The following is a 9476-nucleotide window of genomic DNA, read 5'->3' as shown; positions in this document are numbered from 1 at the left end:
GACCGCCGTGCTTGTGCTTATGGTGTTTAATGTGGTACATGAACAAGAAGCATAAGCCAGTTTGCCTGCATACAATTGTTGTTTCGTTTTCCGTTCTGCGTTTGGGGGGGATCGAGAGGGATCAATGTCTGGAGAGTGAAGCCAGTTTCATAAAACGGGAAACCATCGAGTATAATTTGTATATGTGCAACAGGAGGTCAAGCGGAAGCCATATTATTTCAATCGTTAATTAACAGATCAATTTCGCAGCAGTGTAAGCGTTTGACCGCGGGGCTGGGATGGAAATGTTATATCTCAGTAATAGATGGTTACTGTCTCATGCTGTTTCCTGAGAGGCCTCGAATGTATAGCGTACATGATTCTGGTGACGTTTCACTCTGTATTTTTGCGCTCGAGGTATTCAGTGAGAGTGTTAAATCTGTTAAAAAGCAGCCGAAATGAGCAAAACTTGGAAAGAAAAAAACACACAAAACGTTGTCGAGTTTCCCCTCGCTCGCAAACATTTAAGGCTGCTTAGTAGTAGGAAATAGAGAGTTCTGGCTCACCTCCCCTTTCACCCCCCTTTCACCCCGCTTTCACCCCGCTTTCATCTTCTTTCCACCGCCCGCCACTCGCGCCGGGGATTCCCAGTTTACTGACCTTGACCTTTTGACCCCGGCGCACTTTTCCTGTAAACAACTCGTGACCTGCACCGACCGCACAAACAATCACTCTCAAAAAAAAAAAGGATTTCCCGTTCTCGACTTGCCCGTTATAAAAACGAAAAAATAAATAAACACTACATAAAAAGAAATGGTAGATCACACTACAAACGTGAACTGTTATTATTGCAAAGACACGAGAAATTCGATCGACTTGATAGATTCGTGCGATTGCTTTGTTGTTTAAATTCCAACCGTTTATGCAAATGTACCGATTGTAAAGAATGCCACGACTGTCACGAATGTAACTACTGCGCCAGATGTAACGACTGCTCCACTTGCGACGATTGCAGTAGATGTATAAATTGGTTGTACGTATTGTACCTGCCGCGTTGGAAGGAATGGATCACGTGGTGCTCGTAGACGGCAAGCATAAAAAGCTGAGGCACGCGCGAGAGAACGAGCCACTGCCCGATTCAGCGACTAAACTCGACACGGATTTATACAAAATTGGATTAATTATTGAATACGACGTTGACGTTGAACATTTAATTAAAGTAGAAATCCCACCCGAATTAATAGACGCGGCCTGGTAAAAATGAAAAAAAAAAAAAAACGCCAAACCCGAGAAAATCAGAACCATGTCAACCCAAGTATATATCGTTTCAGACGACCACGAGCATCTCAATGCCGACAACTGCGATCCTAATGTTACCTGCGGTCCCTCTTAACCGAGGGACAAAGAATAAGCATCGTGGTATCTCCCGGTTATTATAACATGGACTGGTTTGAATTTTTGTTGAACTCAATCCCGAGTGTTTCTTTTAAGGTTCACTCAGAATCTAAAAGGGTGCCTTTGGCCATTACAGACCCAATCTCAAGTTACTACTAAATAAAGAAGTGTCTAAGCTATTGAACTTCCCAAAAATAAAACTTTTACCTAACGTTATTAATGAAGGCAAGTACGATTTAAACCCCTTGAAACTCGCGTTTATTCATTGCAAAAAATCAAATACATTTTACAATGTTTATAACGGGAAGTCTTTAGACTTGCTAAACGTGATTGCGACCCACCCTACGCACCAACACCCGTGACGTGTAAAACGCCTAAAAAGTTAAAACGCAGAAACATCAGTGAGTTGATTTTTTGTGTTAATAACGATCGAGGTAAGCTCTTGAATAATATCGGTAAATTTTATTGGGGTTAGACATTTTTTAAAACGCGTATATAATAAAAAGATGACGACTAACATTTACCCCGATTTGACTTTAAACTCGGCCGAACAAGCAGAAACCAAAATTTACTGCCTTCGAGAGATCGAAGAAACTAAATCTCAAATTCAAAGAGAACGCGACGCACGCAAAGCTAACTATAAAAAGATCGAACGACTTTTAACCGTACTCGGTTACGCAGAGTACGGCGTGGAAGCATTGGGCGCGACCTCGGCAGCCGTCGGCATTCCCGCCATTTTGGGCGTTGTTACCGGTTCCGTTGGACTTGTGAGGGAAGGCTCCGCTATCGGTGCGTTCGGTGCTTATGCGGTTCTAAAGCACGCCTCCCGTAGACTCACCCACAAAACCCCCCCAAAAACCGACCAAATTTGAATGTTGGTAGACGCTAAATTAAACACCATCGAGGAATACGTATCTCACGCGATCGAAGACGGAATTTGTACTGATTTTATCCGAGTTGAAAAAATTTAACGAAATGAAAGAAAAAATTAGGTCAAACACGAGCACCAAACTACAAGCGAGCGAAGCGAGCATCAAAGAAGCGTTTGAACGCCAAGTAAACGAGAGAGCAGACGCGCTAGCCAACGAACGGGCGGCGGTTTTAAAAAAAGATCTTATGAAAAAAAACTTGACGAGTAACTTTTACAAAGTCGGTTAAATATGAAGACCTACCACCTGCTTATCAAACAGTTCCACCGACGGCAACTCCTTTAAAATAAAAATAAAAACTTATAAAATAAATGGGAGCCAATTTTAGTAGCCTAACAATTTTAGTCAACGAAGACAACTCGTTTACAGCCGATATTCCAAATAATATAAATAATCGCGTATAAATTATCGAAAGTAACCACTGATGAAGCCGTCAATCGCTGGGTGACCATTCCAATTTCGTTTTATCAAAATCAATCCGATTAGATCTTGGACAATTTCGCTAACTCGATCTGCAGCTGCAGGTGATTTCTTTAGCTCGATTTGTGCCGGTTGAATCGTTGTAAAAACTCTGGCTCGCCTGGGCTACTTTTTGCCGTAATTTTCAAATCCTAAAATATTTTGAACAAAGCCCATCGCACCATATCCAACATCAATTTGTAATTGGGTTTAATCGGTACTTCCGGTCTACCAATGTCAAGGTAATTTTTGTAAAATTCATCGACGTTCAGTTTAGTTACCTCCGGGCCTGAACCTGGTCGGGAATTTAAGAACAATTTAGGTTTAACCGATGTCGACGTCCTTTCTAATCCAACCGTGCCGCTGGTATTAAACGTGTCGTCAAACTTTTCTTCTTCTTCTTCTTCGTCTTTTTCTCTTTCACCAAAAATTAAATTTCTGTTCTCTATAGCTGCTTGATAAATGTTATTTTCCGAGTCGGGTCACTTCGCTCGCTAATTTCATCTTGGCGAGCTGTTGCTTCATCTTTTTGTTATGCTCGGCTAATTTTTTTACCTTGTCCTACTCGTTTTGGACTTTTGACTTTAGTCACCGTTTGGATTTGGGTCTTTACCGGTCTTTACTGTTTGCTGACGTCGGGTTCACTTCGTTCGCTTCGTTTGTTGACATATTCTTTTAATATAATAGAGCTCTTGTTGAACTCCAGGTGTTTAATGGTAATTAACGCGGCTGTCAATGGCGATAGGTAGACGCCGTACTTATAACAAATTTCGGTAAGTAGGTGTCCCATCGTTTGACTAATGATCGAGTCGTCGTTTAGATCTTTGGTCAGCGCTTCTTCTGATTTTAAGTTGACGTTGAAACCTAGGATATCAACGGAAGTAGCTATTTATAATAAACGTTACCGAGGGTTTTTACAATTTTGCGACCAAATTTAACTTCATACAGATTGAATAGCTAAGCGACTCGATTTCTTTAACAGTAAATTCTTTTCCGAGACACGTTTTACTTTCGCCTGATGCAGTTAGCAGAGTCTATCTTTGACGTTAAGTTTAGATTCGGTTGATTCCGTTTTTGAATCGGCAAGTATTGATCTGATGTCTTCCATTTAAATATATACGATTTAAAATTGTTGAACGTTTGTTTGAAGCACAGATATTCACAGATGTAATAAGTTAAATTGACTGCTATAACTATTTGAACAAGTAGTTGGACGTATTTGAGCATGGCTATCATTTAATTATAAGTAAAATAAAAAACTGTCATAGCCAGGCTACATCAGTCCAGCTATAAGCAAAAATAAGTAATTGACAACTAATCTTAAACTATAGTTTCTTCTATAACGGTGCGAATACTCGATCCCTAGCATGTACGATTTTTTAAGGTTATTACACTTTAAGCAACAAAGACCAACATTGGCCTTATTGTGAACGTACTTATTATTCAGACGTTTGATCGTTCATAAATCGTCCCTATATTCGGTAAATTGTAATTTAACCTAACAATTGGGGTAAAAGCAGCACTTATAGCCTTCGATTAACCACCGGCATGAATTCAATGGGGTCAGAACAGATTTTGCAATATTCTCTTTGTTTTTTATGTTCGCAAATTCCATTTCCGTTACATTCTTTACAAGCGAATCTTATTCGCCCGTGTTCGCAAATTCCATTTCCAACACAGTCTTTACAAGCGCATTTCTGCTTCCTGTGTATACATATTTCAGAACCGTTACATTCAATGCACCGTGATTTTCGCTTACCGTAGGGGCACTTATTCAATTCTTGATACATTTTTACCTTAACGATACACTCGTCACATGTCGCGTTAACTTTACCGTTTTTTTAGTTCTACAATTAGATATATCTTTCTCATATAAGCACTTAGCGCATCGCTTTTGATTATTTTCGGCCATCTTTACCTTTTTATTATTAGTAATCATTTTATTTTTAATTTTTATTCACGATAAACTATACGACACCGGGGGTTCCGTGTTTAACACCAATTTGCTAAATTTTACGTCGTGCAGATATTTTTTTTTAATCTCCTCTCGTTTCTTGTCTGGGATTACATCGTTCTCGTCCAAACATTGGTCAAAGCTATTTCTATCTTTTGCAATGGAATAAAAGTTTCCACGCCGTGTTGCTCCGGTAGTCTTTTAATATGGTATTATACTTCTGAGTTAATAGCCAACATGAATGATTAAAGTGTCTACCGCCAAAGGCCATCCTACTCAAAGCGCACGTGTTACTCGCCTTAGATTTTTTGCGATATTTTACAAACTGATCGGCTGCACAGTCGTTGATTATAAAAAGCGTGTTTATTATATTTTATGATGAAGTTCAATCGCTTCGTTTAACTCCAACTTTTCTCGATCCAAGTCGCATAAATAAACGTAGTCGTCGGTATAAATCCACAGCCGATCTAAATACGTTTTGTTCTTAAAAAGCGTTGGAGAGAAGATCACGATAGCTTCAAACGTGAATCGAAATTCAGTTTCCAATAAATTCAATATCCACTGAGTTTTACCCGAACCGGTCTTACCCACGATTAAAGCGCAGTGCGGATTTTAAACATCTGACTCATTTAATTTAAGCCTGATTTAATAAACCAAACTTTTAAAATTCCCATCTTCCACCGTCAGTTGCGCGTCCATCACCAAGAATACATACATCGTCAAAGGTCCCGCGGTTTTGGCTTGTCGTTCCATTTGAATCGAGATATCTCCCCCACCCCCAAGTGGTCTACCCGACCCGTGAGCACTGTTATCGTCGGAACTTCTGAAAGCTAGCCGAAGCCCGTACTTATCTTTTAAATATTCGGCCATGTCTACTCCGGTTAAGTTTAAATCTTTCAACACCGCTCTCGCCGATTCTGTATCCGAATTTCCAAAGTACTTTGTCGCCTTGTTCCAATGTTGATATTCAATTGATTTGGCTTGCCTTCGACCGTGACGACCGTCTTTGTAACGTGCGGATTTTAAAATCTTTGGGGGGGTTTAATAACCGGGTCTCTAAACAAAATCAAAACGCCTTTCAAACTCTTGATCGTTTGATCGATGCTAATGTTCCATAACGGGTTATGTTTGCTCCTCAGGGCTTGAGCCAGATCTCGATTGGTGACTACTTCGTATTCCAAAGTAAAACCCGAAATTGCATATTCTGCGGCTGTGTCTGACGAGTTGACCACTTTGTCGTAATTGTTAGAAGTCAGTTGATACGTTAGGGTTCTTTAAACCCCGACGGATAGAAAGGTCCGTAATCCATCAACATCGGCGTGTCTAAAGGAATCGCGTATCGATTTTTAAAAGCGTCGGCAATTGCTTTATTCCTTGCCATTGTTCAAAGCCGCATAAGCATCGCCCGCACTAAACGCAATTTGGCCACGTTTTCCTTTTACAAACCAAAGTACGCCATATTTTTTGTCTGCAACAGAGGCATCCAGTTGTCCTTAAAATTATGAAACACGTCTGCATCTCGGTCACTGACGATTTTATTGCCTTGGAGACTCACGTTGATTTCCGAGATTAAATTTCTTGCTACGTTGTTACACACTGTCCGGTTATCATCCGAGGCGCCGTCTAGATCGAGTTTAAAAGCCAGTTTGGTGGTACCGGGTACAATTACGTCGTCCAAGCCTAAAGCTGGGAATTTTACGGTTAACGTGTGACCTGCAGCTATCTTACTCGGGTTATGAGTAATGGTTACTTCGCGTCTTTCGCCTTTGATCGCGCGAGGTACTTTAAGTCTGCGACTCGGGTTTAACTTTTTAGTATATTGATGCAACATATTAGTTTTATATTACACGATTTTTATTTTACTGAAATATTTTAAAAAGAAAAGAAAACGCGAATAACGTTAAACCCGCTGCAAAAATAAGTCTTTGTATTCCTTTCTAAAAGTTTCGGATTGGATATCACCTATGTGATCTATATCGGCACGCATTTCACCCAGCATCTGCTCGATGTTGCTTAGGTCGGCTTGAATTTCCGACAATTGATCTTTAATTTTGTTGCGAAAAGTTAACTTTATCGGAAGAGCGCCACCGCGCGATGACAAAGAAAAAGGCTGCGAGACGATTGTCAGGCCGCGTGAGCGGAACGCAGAAAATCAGTACCAAATGATGGCCGGATAAAGGACGGTAGGGAGTCTGTTTCACCACCTTTTAATTAATCTTTTAGTTAAATGAGTAATTCATATAATTAGATAACTGATCCTTATAAAGAGTGATTATTTAGACACCAAATTCTATTGCGAATTTCATAATCCCTTACTGTCGGAAATAAATGCCGCTCCTCGATCATTATTGTACACAAACATTGTTGCGCCCTCTATATTATCTCACCCAAATGCATGTACTTGTTTTGTGTCATATGTTCTATTAGAACGGGCTAACCAGGGCTATCCAGGGCTATCCAGGGCCAACCAGGGCTTCCCACGTTCGAATGTCTATGCAGAGATAAGAATAAACACAACCAAGACAGAGTATATGTACCGTGTCCATGCCCAGTTTCTCCAACGGACATTTTTGGTATCCTACCACCTCGTTCCGCAACAATTTCGCTATTCATTTAATTTACTTATTTTAAAAATCGCTAGTGCTTTAATGATGGTGGGAGGAGCAATAGTAAACGCTTTGGCATTCACGGGCTCAAATTTTTTATTTAGCAGTTTATCAAAAAGTAAAGTTGACGAAGAACGAAAACGTCACGACCTTGCGTTAGAGCAATTGGCGCAAGCAAAGGAATCCTGGGAGCAAAACCGCGTACACATGCTAGACTTTTTAAACGAACGAATGCGACAAGAACGCGCGAGTCAGCAAACATTTGTAAACGTGGACGAAGCATTACGAGTTCATTAGCGAATGACCGGTAAAAATGTTACGCCGTTACCGCCTGAACCTGAATTGTCCGATTTTATGAGCCTTCCGAGGATCAAAAAATGAGTGAGTTTGTTTGGATTATAGGTGGGATGGCCTTGATCGGTTTCCTAGCTTATCGATTAGCGTAACTTTATTTTAAAAATGGAGCAAGAATTTTCAAAGTTGTTTTATAGTCCACAGGGCTACTGGCGGGGTGAAAGCGAGGTTGATCATCTACTCAAAAAGACCGGTTCGGACAAATCAGTTATTAGAAACCGGCTAAAAAACAGGCTATTTGGCAAATATATTTACCTGCACCAAATTACGTACTGAGACCTACAATGTTGCAATCAGAATCGGTCGAACCTAATAACGCGCATCAAATGGATATCATGTATTTACCCACGGGCTGCGTTAAAAGAAAACGTTTAAATACGCGTTGACCGCAGTAGACGTGGGTTCGCGGTATAAAGAAGGAGAACCGTTGACCAGTAAAACCGCCGAGAAAACGTGTGAAGCAGTGAAACAACTTTATAAAAGGTTGCCTTGGACTTGGCCCAAATTCATTATGCCCTGCATAATCATATTAACGTATTTCTCGAGATGGTGTAAAATCACCGGAATGGCGTTTGATTCGGGACGACTCTTAACTTGAGATTACAACTGGCGTGTGCTGGACCCCGGTACTTCCCCGTCACGTGACAGTGATCTCTGACCTTGCGAAATTTGTTGATGGGCTTTTCGCACGTCATACATAGAAATTCTCTAAACCTAGCCTCATTTGCAGAACTGTTTTCAGCTTTTCGTCCTTTGTCTTTGGTTCATTTGGAAATGAGCACTGACACTGAGATTCTTTTGTTTTGCCGATAAGCTTTTCACAGATCCAGCAGCGATTACAATTTTCGTAGATTTGTTGTAACTCTGGTGACCAGACCAACGGTTCTTTATTTTTAAACATTTCGTTGATCTTATCTGCTTCCCCAGAAAGCGATTGTACAAATTTGGTAGCCGCGTCGTTACCGGCGCGTCGTTAAGCAGCTAAAGCACCAGTCTTTTTTGTTTTGATCGATATCGCCCGTCAACCGAGAAAAGTTTTTAATCCAACAATAGTGACTCTTTTCACCTTGGGTAAAATAAAGTAAATTTATAGGTTCAGACATTTTTTTGCTTTTATAAAGAATATAAAGACCGTCTTTTTGCCATAACCAAACACATTAATCGCTAAGTTGTTTTGCGATTCGGTACGCGGGATTGTGAAATTGGTGTCGGGAAGCTTATTTTTGTAAAATTTAGGCCATCTGCTTCTGTGTAAGTCGAGGGGCGATCGTCATGTATTTTCGTAATTTGAATTTGTTTCTAACTGACTTTTAACGTTGTCAGAATATAACTTTAAAGCCACTCTCAGTGCCCATCGGTTAGACTGTGGATCTTTGTTTTGAACGTTGATTATTGCCTTTCTAACCGCTAAATACTTTGGTAGCGGAATATAAGTCGTACCCACCGGGTTGTATTTAACCACATTGATGTAAAAAGCTTTTACTTTATCAAACACCCAGCCAGAACCTTTTTGTGTATGAGCTTCCACGTCCTCTATCTGTTTTCCCTCTGTCCAGCGAGTGCATTTTTCACGTCGGATTTGGTTGCAACTGTTTTTCAGGTTTTTCAAATCTAAACTGCACTGTTAGAGCAGTTTGCAAATTGTAAGAACCCACTTCTTTTAACTCGTCCAACGCTTTCTTCTCTATGAAAGTCTTGTAAAAATAAAAAAGTGCACGAGGTCGTACTCAAAGAAACGGGGTATCAATTACCAATTGCGGTAGTTACCTTTAAAGCGTCTGACGTTTCTAATGTCGACTT

The sequence above is a fragment of the Acanthaster planci genome, linkage group LG01, assembly GCF_054643075.1.
Source record: "Acanthaster planci isolate LZ-2023a linkage group LG01, COTS_SCS, whole genome shotgun sequence".
Classification (NCBI taxonomy): Eukaryota; Metazoa; Echinodermata; class Asteroidea; order Valvatida; family Acanthasteridae; genus Acanthaster; species Acanthaster planci.
The sequence above is the reverse complement of the archived record's forward strand: the minus strand, read 5'-3'. Positions refer to the sequence as shown.